The following is a 21,781-nucleotide window of genomic DNA, read 5'->3' on the forward strand; positions in this document are numbered from 1 at the left end:
GGCTCCGACCCGGCCGAGTGGGCGGGGCCGAGGCGGCGCGCGGGGCCCACCTCCCGGCGCGGAGTCTGGGTCCGGGCGAGGGCTGCGAGGCCGGCGCCTGGAGCGGGCTGCGCTGGGATCCCGGACGCGGCGAGTGGCTCCTGCTCTCCCCAACGCAAGTCCCTGCTCGGGAGTGGGCAGAAGTGTGAGTCCGCCTCCGCGGCGGTCAGTGCCCGGCGAGCCACGTGGCCAAAAAGCTGTTTGGATTATGACTTGACGTTCAGCCTCACGACCATAAATACCTGCGACCAGGAGCAGAGTGGTTTGATCATCAGAAAGCGGGTGAAAGGGCGACTATTGATCTTTCCTGCGACGTCTGCCACGACTCTGGCGGAGTCCAGCCTTGCTCTCCCTAGGGGATGCAGGTGGCTCCCAAACCTGGTAGGAGGGCTGTTCTGTTCAAGAAGCCTCGGAGCCGCTGAAAAATACCCAGCGGCTGCGCCAGCCCTCCACCTGCACCCAGAACCCCTTGATTTCGGATGAGGAAGTAGGCTTTGATTTTTTTTTTTAATGTATTTAATACAGGGTCTCACTACACAGATGGGACCCATAATAATCCTCCTGTTTTCAGCCTCCTAAGCGCTAGGATTACAAGCTGGACTGAATATTTGATGCAGGCTGACACTCTCGGGTTGTCCCATGCATAAAGTTTGCCATGGGTCGTCTTAAGTGTTACATGCAGCCTCAAAACTTACAAGTGTTCTGGGCAGCCATATAAAATTGGTTGGAATAAGACAATATGACACAAAAGTATATTTAAGCTAGTATTTTATAATTTGTAAAAAATTAAAACACAATTACATAGCTCTCTTCTTTTGGAAAGAAGTTAGTTCTGGATAAAAGAATTTCTAAGCATCATTATTAATAACACGGGACAGTTATTTGTGAGAAATAGCTATCAAGAGGGCTAACATAACTCAGTGTTCACATGCACACAAGCACACACCTATCTGTTTCAGATCTGGGCCACACACACACACACACAACATCACACACCCTATCCTTGCCTATTTTCAACAGGAAAGCAATAGAATTGAAGTCAGAACCTGAATTTTGTCCACCCATTTTTTAAAGTTGTATGACTTTAGTTTCTTAAACCTCCTGGAGCTTAATTTGTTCATCTATAAAATGGAATAGTAGTTACTCTAAGTCTTGGCAAAGAAAAAAATACTTCTGATTTACTTTGAAAAGACAAAACGTACCCCACCCTCCAGGGACAGAGTGTCCTACAGTGACGCGAGAAGGAGTGTCCTGGGAAGACCTTGGTACGCCCTCTGCCGTCCTCCCCAACCCTCTCCAACATACCGGACACGGAGCCTCTCATCACTCCCACTTCACACTGGGGATGGTTGGGGCACTCTGTAGAGCTAGCTAGCTGCCTTATGCACTCTCATAGGGCGAAGTCAGTGTCATCTGCCCTTTGAGGGGTGGCCTGTGAGAGGCTGATCCCACAGGTGGTAAAAAGGATTTATCAATAGCCGAGAGATTCAGAAAAATAAAGAGTTTATGGATACATTGCAAAAGCGGAAGATGAATTCCAAGACAGAATACAGAAGCCAAGTTGAGAGAAAAGCAGGAAACTTTATGTTGGATTTTAAAATGAGAAAACGAGTGTAAGAACCTTATAGCAGCAATGTTTCTACCAGTCCTAATGGCTTTGTTCACCTGTCTGAATTTTGAAGCTGGCCAAATGTTTAAAACTAAATGATGTTTGATAGGTCTCAGAGCTCCTGGCATCTTTTTTTTTTCCCCCCCGAAACCGGGGATTGAACTCAGGACCCTGCGCTTGCCAGGCAAGTGTTTATTCTACTGAGCGATCTCCCCAGCCCATTCTGGCATCATTTTTGAAAGAAGAAAAATACTTCTGAGTAGGGTTAGCAGACTTAAGTGGGCTAATTGGAGTTAGTGGTTAAGGGTTTCAGAAAAATATATACTTGTGCCAAAAGGGGACTTTAATATTCTATAAGTACACGGGAGGAAAAGGTATTCTCTAAGACATGGCAAGGGACTAGGGCACCTAGCGACAGACATGTGTGTGGCTTTTGCAGCCTGTGGGGCTGGAAGTTAGTTTTACTAAACTCATTGCCCAGCTGCAATCTGACCTTAAAGAAACAAGGGTTAAATAACCATCATTCTACACATCATCTCAAGACTTGGAAACAGAACTGCTCCCTGCAGACACTGCCTGAGCTCCACACAGACTGCTCTAAGTGGCTGTGTTCTTCCCTGATAAACCCGCCATCATTATCTTCGATATGCATACTTTGCTAGCATCAGCAGTGGCTCGGGCCAAGTAAACTCAGAAATACATCTGTATTCTGCATCCCATTGTGTTCCTTCATAGTATGCCTCTGAGTGCATTAGGCAGCAGCAAATTGTTTTGAGATTGTACAGAACATGTAAGTGAATATAACAAGAGCAAAGCCTCAGATATGAAAGGAATTCAGTAGCCACGGTATGCTCAAGTGTTTAAACTAATCAAAACTTAGGAACATTAGAAGGCAGGATAGATCAATTGCCAATGTTTTCCTGAAATGTTAAGTGCAATTGCATTTCTTTTAAAATACCCATTATTCACATTTAAATCTTTACTTTTCCCTCAGTACTAGGGTATTAAACCTGGGCCTTCATGCTGATCTATACTCTTAGCCCTGTTTTAATTTTTTTTTTTTTTAATTTTTGGGACAGGGTCTCACTAACTCACCCAGGTTGCACTCAACCTTGCATGCTCCTGCCTCCGAGAGTGGTGAGAGTATAGGTGTGGATACCCGCTCAAATAAATATTCTCAGCTGTGTTCTACCAATATTGCCTTCCCAAGGATACATCCTCAAAATTCTGTATTTGCTGCCCCCTTCCCCACTCACCTACAGTAGGTTAACCCTCGCATCCCCACAGTCCTGCTGTGTTCTTTATTTCCTTAGACCAATCTTTGTTTGTTTTGTTTTTTTTTTCAGAGTGGGGAATTGCACTCAGGCCCTTGCGCTTGCCAGGGAAGCACTTATTCTACTGAGCTATCTCCCTGGCCCTGTGGACCAATCTTTCTTGATTTTCCGCTTTAGACATTATTTTTTGGCATCTTGACTTGGCATTTAAGGACCTAGCTCTTGCACACCATCATCACCACCACTTTGCCTCCGCCCTTGACAAAGCAGTCAATAAACAATAATTAGGGTTTACATCATCCTTACAATGTAAATATGCATACTACATTGCTGAGTCAATGCCATAATAACACTTCACTGGAAAATTTCCTGTTCTTCCTGGAGCTAATAATAGTCTTGCTTTTCCACTTTTTAAAAATATATATAACCTAAATTTTATTCAGATTGTTTAACATATCAATCAAATGTCCATTTATATCTTTTAATGCCCAAACATGTGACTGTTAATTTACTCTTATGTTGAAGAAGTGTAGACTCCTGGGGCTCACTCCAAGGGTTCTTAGGAAAAAAGATTTAAAGTACCTACTTCCGAGACTGAAAAATGTCTTGATTCTGTTCTTATTCTTGATAACTCGAGTTCAGTTTCCCACAACACCATAAACTCATTGTTCCCATCTTTACTTCTAGTGTTACTACTGAACTGCCCTTCTCGCTCCCACCCCATTTCTGCCCTGTTATTCTTTCTGGAATCTTGCCATCATCCTTAGTAGTCTGAAATCCCGTAATGACGTATCGTATAATGGGTATTTTTTTCATAGATTGTGTTGAACATTAGATGACTTTTCATTCTTATCTGCAACTATTTTTTAATTTTTTGCTAGCAACCTCCCTTCCATTTTATATATTCTCTCTTTGTGAAATCTTGTTAGTAGGGTATTAGAACATCTTAATTATTCTCTAAATTTATTTATTATCATATTGACTATCTCTGCATCTTTCTATTGGTGAGAGAGAGGTTCTCAGAATGGAGAGCAGGAGAAGCTTGCTTCTCTATCTCAGAGGACATGTGGTCACGTACGGAGATACTTCCAGTTGTCATCACAGGCATAAGGGACACACTGGCAAGTCGAGGCCACGGTTGTTGCTGATCATTTTCCAATGTGCAGAATAGCCTTCCACCTCAGAGAATTCCTCACCCCAAATGTCAGTTGTGCCGAGATTGAGAAAGCTTGGGCCAGGAGAATTCATTGGCTTTATAGTGTAAGTTTCTACTTCAGTTTCTATTTCAAACACAGTTTCATTTCCAGTGGTTCTTTCTCATTTTCTATTAGCTCTTTTGCAATAAACTCTTTCAAAGAATAGAGTCCCATCTCCAGAAAGAAACAGCTGGCCCTACACAGGGATCACATCACCAGTGGTATCATCAGGGCATGAGTGAAGACCGTAAGAAGTGGCAACGGGACCCAGGGGCTCAATGGCTTAGTGAACCTCCACTGGTAGGGCAATTGTCCTTCACACCACACACACACACACACACACACACACACACACACACTATTTGCATATTACACTTCACCTCCAGGGGCCTACAGATACTTAGGTTATCTCTTTTCTCACTTCGTCAAACCAATTATCTCCACATTATCCAACTCTTCCAAATTTACTGAAAACTTTTACTTGCCAAAATTTCCCAATGAATTTGTCTCCTAAATCTCATAAACTTCTAAATGGAGTCCATTGTTCTTTTTTCCTTGTAGCACCATCTTTTAAACTCTTTGTACACTATCATTTTAGTACTGTTTTGCAAAGGATAAGTGATAAATACTTGTGGGCATCCAGTGATGTTCAGTGACTCCTTTTTAGGAGTGTTATTCTTATATTACAAATTTTCAAAAGCATGTGTAGTGGCACATGCTTATAACCCCAGTTAGGAAGATCCTAACTTCAAACCTAGCTGAACTATCTGTCAATTTAGCAAGACCCTATCTCAGAACAAAAAGCGTAAGTGGGATGGAGATGTAGGTCAGTAGGAAAGCTTTGCATTCAATCCCCAATACCACCAAAGGAAAAAAAAAATCAGTGAGAACATTGTCGTGTCGCTCAGTAATAAAGCATAGGTTTGGCATGTACAAGTTTCAGTTCAATCTCAGCATCAAAAAAGCAGATCAGCAATGAGGGTATAATCTTCTAAATATAAAATAGCACAAAATTTAATAGGACAATATTAAAAATAGTACAAACCCTCAATAATTAAATACTATGATTTTGATAGGAAGAGAATAATGGAATTAAATGGAAAGTCTAGAAACAAAGTCAACATTGTAAGTTATAAAGTAGAATTTTTTAAATAAACACACATCTGGGGAATAAAAGCAAAATAATTATATCTTGTACTGTGCACTAAGCTATACTGGTTAATCTTGCCAACTCGACTAAATTTAGAGACTTGCTGAAAGGTGAAGGGATTGTGTAGACCTTAAACTCATCAATGAGTTAATCCATTGATAAGTTCACAGCTGGATGGGCTCTTAGGAGATGGAGCCTCGCTGGAGGAAGTGGGCCACAGGGTCTTGGCCCTATGTCTGGTCCCGGGCCCTTCCTTAGGTGCTCTGCCTGTATTCTCTCCTTCCCAGATGCATGCGTTGAGCAGCATTCACACTCCATGCCCTTCTGATGTGCTGCTTCTGCCTTAGCTCCAGCTGGCCAGGGGCTGAAACCCCTAAAACTGCAAATCTTTCCTCCTTGGAGTTGCAGCTATCAAGTGTTTTGTCCTAGCAACAAAAAGCTGACTAATACAGATAAATTCAAAGTGGATCAAAGGTTTGAATGTAAAATGTGAATGCACAAATGTGCCACAGGAGTGAATTACTGTCTTACTCTGGCATGGGAAAGCTTTGGGGAAGCAAAGTTACGCTTCACAAACTAGAATCCATAAATATCAATTGATGCTACTAATTAAAAATAAAAAACTACTACTAAGTAAGCAAAATACTTGCTATTCAAGTAAGAAGGTATCTCAGTTACTTTTCTCTCATTGTTGGGACAAATACCTGACACCCAAAATGGAGGAAGGAAAGGCTTATTTAGCTCACAGTTAGTGGAAGTTTCAGTCCATACTCAGCTGGCTCCAAGGCAGAGCGGCACATGGCAGAGAGCAGCACTTCATGGCAACAGCAAAGAGCAGAGAGTAAAAGGGAGGAGTAACAGCAACAATGGCTGCAGAGAGGAAGCCTGTTTCCCTGAAATTGAATTCAGGCTATCCACCCCAGGCTGGGGGAAGTACTCATACCCATAATCCCAGCAGCACTAAGACCCATAATCCCAGCCTTGTTCATGAATTAATCTCAACCTCTAGAAGTCCCTGCCCCATGACTGCATGAGCCTTTGGGGGGACAACTAGACACAACGCATAACAGAAGAAAGAAACTAACTTCCTTAATATATAAGAAGCTTCTAGAAATCAAGTCAAGAAGAGAAAAACAACTCAAGATAAAAATAAAGAACATTTACAGACATCACAAAAAATAAATATAAATTGTCCTTACACATTTTCAGTTCACAGAAGCTACACAGGTGCAAACCAATGGTCATGGCATCCCGTGAACAGATTGTTGCTCTGCTTTCCAGCCACTCTGACTTTGGAGCATTCGTCTCACAGTAGAGCTCTGCACATAGGCTCTCTCTACACCGTCAGTATTTGAAAAAGTTAGAAATTTATGAAGTTACATCTTTATCCTGAAATTTTAGATCCAAAATACATTAACCAGGCAAACAGACCTTTACCGGTTAACATTAGAACTATCATTATTTATCAACATATTAAATCCATTCTTGGTGTTTTGAAATATGAAGAACACATATCAATATGACATAATGGAACATGTTCCTATCTTATTTTATGAACAAATACAGAGTTTTGGGATTGTTTTTTGAAAAGTCGGTGCTTGAATTATTCTTGAGTAGCTTTCACAAACCTTAGAGCTAAATACGATTTTAGAATTTAGAAATATTTCTTTGCATAAACATCCCTCTGCTGTCCTTTCTTCCTCTGCTACGTGTATTTAATTTCAAAACAATCAAATTTTTGTAGAAATATAAATCAACTACTTTTGTGGTTGCCTCAATTAATCTTTTCTGTTGCTGGGACAAATACTCAATACTCAAAATGAGGGAAGGAAAGGTTTATTTAGCTCACAGTTACTGGAGGGTTCAGTCCATACTCAGCTGGCTCTAAGGCAGCCTGGCAGAGGGCAGCAGTTCATGGTGGTGGAAGGCAGCAAAACAGAAAGAGCAAAAGGGAAGAGTAACAGTGGCTACAGAGAGGAAGTCTGTTTCCCTTAAGCTGCATTCATGCTATCTGCTCCCAGGCTGGGAGTAGAACTCAGACCCATAATCCCAGTGGATCATGAGTAAATCACAAACTCTAGAAGTCCAGCCCATGATTGCATGAGGCTTTGGGGGAACAATGCTAATTTATTTTGATACTAAGGATTGAACCCAGGGCCTTCACACTGAGCTACATCTTTAACCCTTTATTATTAATATTACTTATTTATTTATTCATATGCAGGGTCTCATTAAGTCACTAAGTTTCATTGCCCAGGGTGGACTTGAACTTGCAGTCCTCCTCCCTCTACCTGAAGAGTGCTGGGATTACACAAGCATGTGCCACTATGCCTTGCTCTAAAAATACTTTAAACTAGAAAGCAAAATTATTTTCCTAATAGTACTTATAATATGCAAATATATGATTCCCATAGACACTTATCTCCCAGATATTTCACAGTGTCATTACAAATGTTGTTCCCACAATAGTATTATCTATAATCAACACATCCCATACATTTGAATCATGAAGTCCCCATTTTAAACATTTTACATGAAGAGAAAGCAGAATCATTAAGAATGGCAGTTACTATTTATACAGAAAACATATATGCTACATTAGGATTTCCAACTTACTCTTTGAGTCTAAGTTCTGTGCATTTTAGTAAAATGAAAACATCTTTTACTTCAGCCAGTCATAGTTTTGAAAAATTAGCAATTGCCATTCCTTTTCAAAATACTTTATAATACACTAAAAAAAATTAAGAAGAAAATCTAGTTTGAATGAAAAAGAAATGATGTTATGAGGATTTGTTTTTCACAAGGAAGAATATGAGTCTAGTCTTAGATTTTTTAATTACCTTTGTAGAAAACACAAGATATAACATTTTTTGTGGGGAGTGGTGTACAGAGGATTGAATCACCAGGGCCTTTGCATTTAGCTACAACTCCATTAATTTTCTTATTTTTTTATTTTGAGACTGGCTCTAGCTAAATTGCTCAGTTGGACTTGAACTTGTGATTCTCTTGCCTCAACCACCAAAATACTGGAATTAACAGAGCTACGCTGGCTGAAAATATCATGTCTAAAGAAGTGTTACAATTAAATATCTTCAAATTTTGTCAAATACGTTTTATAATAAAATGTACAGTATCTCAAACTGCTGATATTATATTTAATAGCCAGAAATTCAGGAGAAATGGATTGTAGAATAAGGAAAAATTTTACCTATTAATACTATTAGTATAACATATTGGAAATAATAACATTAATGAAAAGTCCATTGCTATAATAAAATTTAACTTGATTTATTAATTCTTCCTGTAATCAAATAAAACTAAAGAATTTCACAGACTTAAAATAGAGGTGAACCAGGTGTGATGGTGCATACACGTATCCCCAGCTGTTTGGGGGAGTGATAGAGGAAGACTGGGAACTTGAGGCCAACCTGGGCAACTTAGGCCCATCTCAAAATAAAAAAAAAAACAAATAGGGCCAGGGGTTATAGAGGAGTGGCGGAACACTTGCCTGACACACACCAGGCCCTGGGTTCAATCACCAGTTAAATACATACATACCAACATACATACAAACATACGTCTACACATACACACAGTTATTAAGCATGGAAGTTGTTGCTTTACATATAAATATCTCACTTTATTGCCTAACATTTACAGACTGAAGTTGACATCTTTAGTATTTGAACTTTTCGTTAAAAACCAGTTTATAGATGGAACACTGTCTCTGCAGTGACTCTTCTCTCTTCACATGACTAGAAGAGCCACCACACCGTCACAGAGACATGGGAGTCACCCTGACTCCTTCCTGCGCCCACAGTGTTCAGTGTCTGTGTTAGAATGACTGCCACCCAGCCAGTCTCCCTTCGTGCCACTCTTGCTCCCATGTGTGTTCATGCTCATTATAGCCTCTGATGCTGCTAACAATAAGAAAACAAATATTTTCTAAATCTAGAATATTTTTTAAAGATCACATATTTATCTAAAGCCCAGCTTTCTTGAACAAGGGTACCATCCATAGAAAAATAACCTTTAAACATATGAATTCAATTCTGGCACAATTTTGAGCATCACTTTGTGTAGTTAGGTCACTGAACACACCTGAATTTTAAGTTGCCTAAAGACTCAGAGTCTGCCTTACACACCTTTGCACTAACACTACACCCTGAAAAGTGGGTGATCTCCATGGGTTCTCCCCACTTTTCTCACCTCCTCAAGGAACTCATTTAGGAAGCTCAAAGTTATGAAGCTGATGGAGAATCTTAACTCATAATTGACATTCTGGAGAGGAAAGAGCAAAATAATGACGTATTTTCTCTTACAATTTTTTTTTTATCCTGAGCAATTACCTAAAGTCAATAGAAAAAAGCAAAGTGATTAAAAGGTTGTTCCACCTTTCTTTCACTTTAGAGATCCTCCAAAGGAACTGTCCCCTGGCTTGTACATGAGTAACATTTTGAAAACTATTGGGATGGAGTACATTGAAAATAGTTGTGGAAACTGATTGCTGGCCAAGCAATAAATGCCTCAGAAAAAAGTAACTACTGTATAACCAAAGCTAAAGATACCAGGTACCAAGATTCAACATTTGTCATGTTGGTGAAAGAAGGGGATGAACAAACAAATCAAGCTGAAGCTCAAAATCATTTAGATGTCATTTGTCATTGCGATCTTTGATTTGTTATGGTTATTATAACAGGAACCACTAATCATTCTTTGACTGAGGTACAAAATACAAAGGGTTGTACTCCTGCCTTCCACAGATTACCTTAACCAAGAAAGTGGGCCTTCCTCCAGTGTCTGTAGAAAATTATCTTCAAGAATGTTGTGGTTCTCCTCAGCTTTACACAAGACTAAGGGGCCCCTGAAGAGCTGACTAGACTGCTCCCACCACTCTACCCAACTTCCCTTCTTCTCTACCTAGGAGTTGAATGTGCATCTTCTGCTACTTAAATTTCTTGGAGTTTTGCCACCTAGATAAAGGAGTTCATCCAAACAAATATGCACACTCACTAAAGGAAATACTGAAGAAAAAAAAAATCATCCTTAACCTTGACCCAACATCTTTGCTCTCATTTCTCAACCAGCTCTTGCTGCAGCTTTGTAGGTCTTGGACTTTTCAAGTCTCAAAGATTGGATGATTACATGAGACTCAAAACACATAGGCTTTCCTGCCTTGTTACTTGCCTCTGTGTTTCACAATTAACCTTTTGTTCAGTTTATTTCCACCTACTCTGTCCCATGCAATTTCAGTCCTATCTTAGCTTTGGTCTAATTGAGGATCAATGTTTCCCTGTTCAACTGAAGTGTATCTGGTATTAACTCCACTTATTCAGTAGCTGTTTTTAAGACTCTCTTTCCTGGGCCCCACATATATATTGTTGAGATCTCAGGTCTTTCAAATACAATAAAATATGTAACTCATCATCCACCCTCTGCATCCTCTTCATCCTCTTTCCCCATTTACAGAGTCATCATCCTTTTACCCCCAACTAAGAAACCTCAGTTTTCCTACAGTCTCTCTTGCATTGTTCCCTACTCAAGCACACACAAAATTCTATCAGTTTTACTTACTAAAGAGCTTTCATTTATTTTTCTCTTCTTTACTCACCCAATTTAGGCCCATATGCCTTCTTCTATCTCTGATGACTCCCTGGTATCACATCGAGATGATTTTCCTTTGTATCTTCTCCCATCATTTAGTATCACATGTTCCATGTACAACAGATCATCTATAAGTATTCATTAACTGTAGAAGGACTTCATATCTTTTTCGTCTCACATCTTTCCTTCTCAATCATAAATTGTTTTTTTCTCCAGCTTTGTTGCCTCTTTTAGAATTTTTCTAACTTGCTGTTGGTTACTGTCTGATCCTTGCACTCTGTGTCAAAAGCTTTGTATTACCATTATCATCTATCAAAGAAAGGTAGGCATGGAGGTCCTCCATTCAAGTTCAAGCCTGCCTTGCCCATCTTCTCCTTCATATCTTTTACTCAATTCTCTACTCAGCCTATGCAACTACCAGCCAATTACTAGCCATTACAGTATATCTATCTATAGATAATCTATCTCCGCATTTATCTATATACATATAGATAGATATATTACATACAATATTGTTTTATGTATTGCTTAATATATATATATATATATATATATATATATAGTCTTTTCCTGCATATCTTTTATTGTCACATCTTTTCTAGTTAGTTCAAATTCTCAGGGCGGTTTTAAAGCCAAGATTGACTATAGCATAACTTGTTCTGTGAAATTGAGATTCCTCCAGATGAAATCTCTCTTCCTTTTCTTTAAGAATTTGAGCAAGATTATATTTCTCCTGCTAAAAAAAAGTGGTATTATAGAGCTGTTCAAAACAGTGTGTTTTAGGGCCAGCCAAATAGCTCAGTGGATTAAAGCACCTGCAAGCAGGCACAGGGGCTGGGCATTCAATTCCCCGGGCCTGCCATGCCAACCCTGCCTCTGGGGTGTGCTGAGACAGTGATTGAGACTGGATGCGGTGGCACAGGCCTGTAATTCCAGCACTTGGGAGGCTGTAAACAGGAAAATCACTACCAGTCCGATCTAGTAGTGAGACCCTGAACACCCTTCCCTAAAATACAGAGGGGAAAAAAAGAAAATAAAAGCACTTAAAATGATTTTTTACAAAAGTGTGTTTTAGACCACCTGTAACAGATAGTTTTATTCAAAACAAAAACAATATGAAAATCCCACTAAGCCAGAGTGCCTTGCAGTGGAATTCAGAACTCCACTAAGCCTTTTGCTGTTGGTACCCTTCAAGGTGAAGGAACCGGCCTTGAACTCAATCAGAATGGGAGCAGTATTCCACTTATTTCTTGAAAGATAATTTTCAGAAACATCTAAAGATGTGAGTGTGATACAGATAGGAAAAAAAGATATTTAACACTCAATTAGGGACCTAGACAGCTGTTGTACCCTATTTTATAGATAACCTGAAAAAGACACATTTATACACAGTTATAAAATAGCTAAAAGACAAAAACAAGGATCAGATGACCTCTAGGACAGTGGTGGCAGACCTATGGCTTGTGTGTCACAGTGGGTTGTTTGTTATCATTAAAAGCTCCAAAAGTTTCACCATCACTGTTCTCAAACATACATTTTTCTATTGAAACATGAGTCATTTTTACACCTCTTACTGTGTCACTTTAAGCATGTTACTTCACTTCTGAGTCACATTTGTTTTACTATAATATAGTGGTAAGAGTCCATAATTTTAAAAAGTTTCCATGAGAATAATATCTAATAAAGCTATTGTGAGAATTAAATGAGTTAATGATCACCAGTTTTGGAAAGTGTAAAGGAAATATCACTCAAAAAGCATTTCTCAGCAGTGGTGGCGCTACCCTGGTTGTAACTGTTATTTGTCCCTTGAGACCTATTTTTGTTTATTAATGAATCTACCTATTCACTCAATCAATCCATGTGTTAAATACCAATTGTCATGGTTTGGGGTTCTTTTTGCAAGGGAAGCAATATAATATAGGACACATTTTATAATATTTTATAATGAATCACCCAAAGAATTATATACAATAAGTGCAGGAAACCTATCCACACATTAAACACTAAAGAACCCAGCTGACAGCCTACAGCTCATAACAATGCCTCCTACCAGTCCAACTGGGGGCCCAGAGCCCACAACAAAGCCCATGTAGGCTTGCTTCATGGATCTCTGCTGGAAAGGCCCAAAGATCAGTGGTGGAAGCTAGGAAGTCTATGACAGCTGGATGAAGGATTGGTGCTAGCAGGCTGAGGGATCTGAACTGCAGCCATAAGCAATGCTCAAGGTAAGCACCAGAGTGCCCCTAAAAGGTAGCACAGCCATCCTCAGCACCAGTGAGGTCCAAAGCTCCTCCAGCAATAAGGACAGCTGAGTTCCCATCAGGAAAGCCAGTGCAGCAAGCTTCTCCATGTGGCTGAGCTGTGCATCATCTTCCTCTCCAGAGCCAGGAAGTGATGCTCAAGGTGAGGACCCAAGTTTCTCCAAAGTTCATCAGAAAAGCCAGCATGACAAGGTCCTCCAGCAGCACAGCCCAAGAGAACTAACAGCCCCCAACAGCTCTAACAGCTTCTCCAAACAGCAGCCCTGACAGCATTCAGGCAGTTTCTCCTGTTCTGCTTTATGTTGCTGGAAACAATCCTCAGGTGGGCCTCCAGCACGCAGCACCATGCTCGTTTAATTCAGCTGGGTGTAGTAAGTTGACCGCCAGTTAGAAATCCACTACACCAGTTTAGACTAGTTTTGGGTAAATAATATAATAACCTCTGTCCTCAAGGAATCCAGGCTCACAGAGGAGGGAGAACTGAAAGAAGTGCATGGGATATAATTGTGAGATCAGAAGTTTGTGAGTGCAGCGGGCAAGATGACTATCGCAGACAGAATGTACAGAACACTACCCAGCACAAGTACAGAGGTGAATGTTTGCTCAATCTTAAGGGGTGATCAGGAGATCAATAGGAAAGCACAAGGCGCAAAACATTATTGGGGCAGATTGGTAGATACGTCATGCCTAGGTTGCATTTATTCTAACTGAGTACTTTGGTGTCAGGTTCTGTTTTCAAGCAGCATCTACATCCTCTCCCTTCTGCCCCTCAGTCCTCCTGGGGGACTAGGCATTGAACCCAGGGCCTTCCCCTGGGCTACATGTCCAAACTTTTAAGTATTTTTTTTTCTTTTTGATTTGGAGACAGTACCTTGCTAGATGGCTAAACTGGCTAGGCTCATTGGACCTACAGGTGTGCACAGCCACTGTATTGTATTTTATGAAGGAATAAACAAAACCCCAGAAACCAAGCAAGCTTCCCAAGACAATCAGCCAGTGAGTGGAAAAACCACAAGTCGTCCCAGATAACCTGGACTCAGGAAACATCATTTCAGTTTTGTGGGTAGAAGAATCAAAGCCCTGAGAATTTGAAGATCTCACAGGAGAGGCTGATTAGAACTTAAGTCTCTAGTTTTTGTTTTTGTTTTTAAGTCTCTAGTTTTAAAGCTCAAACAGATGAGGCAGAAGAATGCTCCAGAAAGGAACAGAATATGTAAAACCACAGGAGCACAGGAGAGAGAGCTTAGCATGTCCCAGGAACCATAAATGCTTGGAACTCAACATGCATTTATGGAAACAGCAGCAGAAGCTGAGGACACTAAAGAAGTTTTGAAAAATAAATTATGCTGCACTGAATTACATAGACTGTAGCAGGAGGAGATGAGAAAATGATGACAGGTTTTAAGGAAGGGAATGAGATCAAAGGTGTAGAAACACAAGCCAGGGCAACCTGTCATGAGACAGAAAGGCTAGTGTTACTGAGATCAACAGTTTTGAAGCCAGACAAACTGCCACTTATCACATCCTTAGGAAAGAGAACCTCTTTGAGTCAGTCTCCACATCTGTAAAATGAATACTACTAATAATAGAGCTGTGAGGATTAAGAGAGAAAACATAGCTCAGCACCTGATACTGTATTTCAGATCTAGTAAGCATTCAATAAATGATGGTGGTCTTATTAAGTTGTTTCTCTTATTGTTGTGATACAAATATACTGAGAACTGGTTTAGCTCTTTTTGAAGAACATTTTAAATACACTTACTGATCTTTTGTTCAGATTATTTAGAAAAATCAACAGTGCTATTTATTTGCCCACATAGAGTACACTGATTTGCACTGAAACTGCAAAGTTTCGGGACCACAAAGAGAAGTAGATTTCAGGAATGGCACGCGATTAAAGGCTCAGTCTATCTAATAGTTCTTGTGCCCTCCTGTGTCTCTAAGAATTAAGTGATATAAAGATACAATCTCTGCAGGGCACAGTGGTGCACACCTGTAAGACCAGCTACTTCTGTGGTTGAGGCAGGATGATATCAAGTTCAAAGACAACCTGGAAAATTTAGTCAGATGTTGTTTAAAAATTTTAAAAAGTAAAAAAGGAGAGTAGGGTGCTGCAAACGTAGCTCATTAGTAGAGTGTGTACTTCACATGTGCAAGACCTTGTGTGGGACCGCAAGTCATCCACCCTCAAAGACACAATCTCCTCTCACACAGAGTCAAAAGCCCACAATACGATGATCTTGGTCAATTTCTTTCATCCATCTCTCTGGCCTTCTTTCTAATAAAATCCCACCCTCATTCCCCAGCTACTTACACTGCGGCTATGATCTTGTTTTCCTTACTTCCTTATCTCCAGCTTGCATGACCTCCTTTCATGGCTTCTCCAGCTACACGAGTCAGATTACCCTTTATCCAAATTCAAGTCGCCCTCAATATCTAACCCTGGCCCTAAGAAGTCTTGCTGCCATAGTGAAGTTAAAACAAGCCTCTCAATGGCTAGCACTAGAATTGTCATGAGAAGAAAACCCACTGATTACTCATTATGTATAGATGATTTGCCTGGAGAATGCAGATTAGTAAGAAATGGGTAACAAAGGAAGGACTATTCTACACTGGAAATTAACTTCAGAGTATGGAGGTGTTAAGAGACATGAGAGGAGAGAAAAGAAAAAGGGAAGAGATGAACGACAGAGCAACTTCATGGCATGCCAAAAATACTTCTCAGGCTCTATAATTTATGTGTATTCTTATTTGGGCCACAGAAGTAACTGAATTTTCTAATCCTAAGAAGCCTCAATTTTGTGTAAATTCTTGATTTCTTTCCATTTCTGCTTGAGGATATCATTTCATTAGTGAGCTTATTTCTTGAAAAACCTTGGAAAATGCAGCAAGGAGAAACAATCATTTAATATTCTTGCATTCAGCCATAGAAGGAATACAAGTAGCCTTCCAAGTTAAGTGGTTGAAATTTTTACCAAATATTCTGCCATTGGCATAATAGGGACCATTCACTCTGTTTCCTCACTGTCAATCACGTGACTGCCTAGCTAATGATATATGTTTAGGCTTTTGTTAAATGCCTTCCAATTCAAAGTATTAGTTTCTCTATTAGTTGGAGTAAAGGCTAAGTTGCCACAATAATAAAACTCCAGAACTCAGTGACATAAAGAAAATAGAATTCTTTCTTTCGCTTTCACGTAACAATGGGGTCTAGATAGCCAGGCTAACTCTTCTTTGTGATGTCATTCAGGACTCAGATTCCTTTTGTCTTGGTTTCTGCTCTCTCCGAGGATTTCTACGCCAGCTATGCCCTTGAAGCTGTCGCAGCATTTCGGTGACAGAGAAGAAAGCCATCCAAGGCAAGCCATCTTCCTTTATCTAAGAAGGGAAGACCCAAGCTGTACTCATGGCTTCCAATTATACTCCACCAGTGAACACTCACTGCAAAACCACACCTAGCTGCAAAGGAGGTTAAGCAACGTGGTCGTCAGATGAGCGAGTGACATTTGACCAGCAAGAAAAGTAGAGCAGGTCTCTCAGTAAGAACAATTAGACTGCCACAAAAATAAGGAAAGATACTTGAAGCTAAGAATCCTTACAAATGCGAAGACCAAAGGGATACACACAAAACTTTCTTAGAAGGAAAAAGAATGGCAGTCTGAAAAAAGGAAACTCTAGCTTGTGGGTATACAAACTTCAATTTTTTTCAGTACTTTTGGTAACCTAATTTATAAATAAAACATTTTAAGAAAAGTAGAAAAATGTAAGATTAAAAAAAAAAATAACCAGGGGCTGGGGAGATAGCTCAGCAATCTAAGCACCTGCCTCGCAAACACAAGGACCCGGGTTTGATCCCCAGTACACAAGCCAGCCACCAAACTGGGTATGGTGGAGCACACCTGTAATCCCAGTGCTGGGGAGGCTGAGACAGGAGGATCACTATGAGTCTGAGCTATAAAGTGAGACCCTATACCAAATACACAAATAAAAGATAAAAAAAAAGGAATAACCAGCTCAAATAATAGTGGTATGTATGAAAATCAAAAAGAAACAAAATTTTTAAAAAAATCAATGTAAGGAGGTTTTTAAAAAAGCGTTGCTCAATTGCCTAGGAGAAATAAGAAAAGGAATATTCTTTGTACTTGAAACTCCAAAGATGATTGGAAAATAATTATGGCAGAAGCTAGATTTCAGTGAATTGAAAGGTCAAAAAGAACAAGAAAAAGTGAAATAGAAAATATAGACTAGTCTTTTTAAAGAACATTAGCTTTCAGATAAAAAATTAAAATGCTTAGTTGTGGCTTGGCCCACTTGCACGTGCACTAAGCTACCTCGTGTGGCTAAATTGGGGAAGCTTGTTCTAAGGCGAGAGCAGTCCCCAGTTCTCCCACCCCACAGGTGCGCAGGGCGTATCTTTGACAGCTGGAAGACCAGGAAGCTCCGCATCTCAGCCTCAAATTTCCCTGAGGCTCAGAACTTTTAGAACCTGAATGAGGCAAGTAAATGAGATCCCAGGGCTGCCTGGACCACACCTCCATCTGTACTCTCCCAGTCACTGCCACTCCTCCATGAGACATGGCTCATCCCTGAAAATCAGGGAATCCATGCTTGGTGTGGAAAGAATGGAGGACCAGAAATACCTTAGTTATGACTGCAGGCTGGGAACAATCCTACCCTACTGGAATATCAAGTAGGAGTAGCAATAAATGATTAAGTCTGAAAGGAGAAAAGGGCTATCTCTCAGTTACTCTTCACTCACTGCTGGGACAAAATACCCAACATCCAAAATGAAGAAAGGAAAGGTTTATTTAGTGCACAGTTAGTAGAGGTTTCAGTCCATACTCGGCTGGCTCAAAGGCAGAGTGGGGCAAGGCAGCGAGCAACAGCTCATGGTGTTGGAAAATAGCAAAGAGCGAAGGGAGGAGCTGCAGCTGTGGCAGCTAGGTAGCCTCTCTCCCTTCCTTACATTGTAATACAGATTATCTACCCCAGGGCAAATGTATCACTCACACCCATAATCCTAGCACTGGATCATGAATTAATCACAAGTTCTAGAAGCCTACCCCATTAACTGCATCAGGTTAGAGGAAGGGGACTAAACACAAACCATAACAGGATATGAAACAGCAATAGTACAACTTAGAAATTCTAGCACCTTTGTCTGGAGGACTAAAGTGGTTGTGTGACTGCTGTTCATTCAGAAGTTCCATCAGAAGAGACACAGAGTCAACTGATTCTAACTTCAGTTGATGCCATTACGTCAAAGTGGCAGAGAGACATGGAATCTCTTCTTACATTGTAAGCCCACACTCCTGTGAGAACAGAATCATTTCAAAGGAAAGGATTAGATGATGTCGTCTTTGAGAAAATTGAAAGGTTCTCACTGCAATGCGAACTCAGACTCTAGGCAGCTTAGCTTGCACTGGCAGGAGGCCTGAACTACCTCTGGGAATTTACCTTTAACCTGATTTATGAGACTTGGGCCCATTCCCCTCGGGACAACCCCTCCCCTACACACACCCATGCACATGCAAATGAATGCTCATTCTGGTGAACTCTGAGATGATATAATATGAAAGAACAGACTAAAGGCATGAAACTTGTTTGGTAGAAAGTGGTCAAGTGTTTCTGCCAGAGGGCAACAAGACTACTAGATCAAGAGGTCTGGGAGAAAGATAAGGGAAGAGGTCTGAGAGGAATAAAGAGAACGTTCTACTTGTGATGCCTCAATCAGGCAGGTCCCCTTTGGGTGGTTCATCAGCCCTTTTACAGAGATCACCAGAAAGCTATGGTTAAGGAGGACCACTTTTCAGCATCTGGAATATGACTTTTTCTGTGCTCAGCAGGAGATTTTAGTTCCATGACAGAGTCCAGTTGTATAAAAAGAGAACTGGCAGTGGAAAAACACTCTAGTAAAAGGAGAAAAGGTGTGGAAGGCCATTTTAATGTGGTTAGGCTATGTAGTTTCAGTTGTGCTGAGCCAGACAGACTGAGGAAGAGTTTTATTGATTTTGCTTTTATTTTTTAATGGGAAAGATGTGAGCTTGTTTCATAGGCTAAGAATAAAGGCACAGTGAGAGTCAGTGACTCAACATACGGAAACTTGAATGCAGGTAATTGAGAGGAAAGAAAGGGAAATTTGGAGATTCTTTCACTTGTTAGGTTAAGAAATTCTGGGTTCACAGTTGCATGATCAAATATTACAAAGTATCAAAGCCTTCCCAAGTTTAGTTGTCTTTTAATCTATTGTGTTAATTTATTGAACACAAATAAAATCATCAAAGAGCTCACCTGAGTACTGGTGTAGGGAAAAACAGAATCTTAACTTTTGGAAACAATTAAGTTACTTGAGATTTACCTTTTTTAAAAAAAACTTGCTTATAAACTAAAAATCCTGTTTTGGACAAATTTAGAAGGAGTTCACAATAAGTATAGCAACCATTGTTGACAAACAGGATATTAAATATGTCACGGAAGTGCTGCTAAAAAGAAAGCAGGTTAAGTGTAGGGGACAGCAAGAGATGTCTTGTGAGGCAGATTCATTGTGTATTTGTACAACTTTGAAGAGACATAACACTAAGTACCACATCTGTAAACTGCATTTTCTCATCCTTTTTTTCTTTCTATAAATTTTTCTGCATAATCTTCCCCTACTATCACTATATTTGTAAGCCACTAGATGGCTATCACAGTCCACAGGAAGTCAAATCAAGGCACCAGCAGTATGATTATAGCATAGTGAAGTCTCTTTCCTCATGTATAAAATGGGAGTAACTATGGCACTTAAGTTCCTAAAACATTGTCGGAGGTAGTTAAGAAAGTATGAACATGCTAACTAAATGGTAGATTGTATGTATTATTGCATACATAAATTTCAAAGATTTGCTATACTTACTCTATAAATAAAATTGAGGAATAACAAATAGCCAAGTAAAGGTGAAGGCACAATGTATGAGCTCCTACCATGGACAAAAACCTTGGTGGAGGCAGAAAAGAATTTAAGAAAGACACTGAGAAGGCAATGTATATAAGGAGGAAGGCAGAAATCAGTGTAGATGCCACGCAGAGGCTCGGAAGGGAAATGAAGACTGACATGAGGAGGAAATTACCCAGAGGTTGCAAAGACAAGCAGTGCACAAATATTGTTTCTTGCTTGATATGGTAACTTTGAAAACTAAAGCTATTCTTGTGATTGTCATTAATAGATAATGTATGCAGTAGGGTACTTCCCTCAATAGTTTGAGATTCTTTTGCAGTATTGGGACTCAAACTCAGGGCCTTGCACATGCTAGGAAGGCAGGGGAATGCATGTTTAATTAATGCTTTAATATCTTGTTATGTTTTGAACTCATAAGGCATTTTGGGTGTACATTAGAGATAAAGCAAACAAGAATAAAATTATGGTATCTTAATAATTTAACTATAAATTCACTTTAAGGATTGAATTAAGGTTTTTATAGAAACACAGAAATATAGCATACTTTTTGAGTGTGTTAGAAAAATAGAAAAAAATAAAAGCAATTATTGGAATCCTTTTTTTTTTTTTTTGGTGGAACCGGGGATTGAACTCAGGCCCTTGCACTTGCAAGGGAAATGCTTACTGCACTGAGCCATCTCCGTAGCCCCTATTTTTGGGAGTTCCATGGAGCCTGGCCACTACTCCCTACCCTGAAGACCACCAGGGAGATATAACTACTACAGGGACCTGCAGGAGCCTTGGGGAGCCCTAGCCCACACCAACCACCATGGAGACAGCCTTGCAGAACTCTGGCCAGCACTCATCATCTTTGGAGCCTTCTTGAACTGAGGCTTGCCCCCCTCCCTTCAATGAGGTGGAAGCCACATTGAACCCCACACAGCAGGAGCTTATCCTGAGCAACTTGGAAGACAGCATCATGTAATTCAGCAACCGTTGAATTACACTGGATTCCTACTACTTTGTTTAGTGAAATTTTGTATCATTTCTAATGCTGTTTTTTTTCTATCACTATTTTGTATTCTTTAAAAAATAAATTAAAAAATAAAGCAAACTACTTTCAGAAATCTTTCTCCTATTTAATTTTATAAATGAAAAGTGAGACATGGTAAATAATATAATATTTCTAAATTGCTGTATTTAATATATAGCACAATAGCCAATATAAATATAGTATAGATGATAATAAAATTGTGTACAACAGAATTCCTGGCTTTGTGACCCAGAGCAAATGGTGTGATCTTTTTTTTATACCTAAAAGTCCTCATTTATAAAATGAGAATTATAATAGTGTCTATCTCATTGCCTATTAAGAAAATCAGTTAATCGTGTTCTAAGTGCTCGGCATGTAGTAAGCACACAATTATGCCAGCTATTACGGGTGTTAGTTACTTTCACTTCAAAGATTAGCATTCAAGGAGGCTGATGGTATTGGCTTTATCCAGCAAAGGTTATCACTCAAGCAGATATTAGTGCATTTGGCAAGAAAAAGTCGTGGGTATAACAAAGATTACTTGGATTACACTGGGACAATTTCTGTCACTCATCCTTCCCAGCCTTCTGGAAGATTTTTAAAGTAATATAGGGCTGGAGAGATGGCTCAGTGGTCTAAAGCACCTACTTAGAACAAGCTTAGCAAAGCATCAGGGACCGCGGTTGGATCCCCCAGCAC

The 21,781-nt window shown here is 39.9% G+C and overlaps 1 protein-coding gene across 1 annotated transcript in view; it reads right to left on the minus strand.

Annotated features, from left to right (window-relative positions):
* Positions 1–136, minus strand: part of LOC101582876 (transmembrane protein 56) — a 109,490-nt gene extending 109,354 nt beyond the window's left edge. The window contains exon 1 of the mRNA XM_023720253.1: positions 51–136. The gene's annotated coding sequence lies outside the window, so the exon portion shown is untranslated. The remainder of the gene's footprint in view (positions 1–50) is intronic.
* Between the last annotated feature and the right edge of the window lie 21,645 nt (positions 137–21,781).

Source organism: Octodon degus, unplaced genomic scaffold (genome assembly GCF_000260255.1).
Source record: "Octodon degus isolate 3935 unplaced genomic scaffold, OctDeg1.0 scaffold00074, whole genome shotgun sequence".
In the NCBI taxonomy this organism is placed as follows: domain Eukaryota; kingdom Metazoa; phylum Chordata; class Mammalia; order Rodentia; family Octodontidae; genus Octodon; species Octodon degus.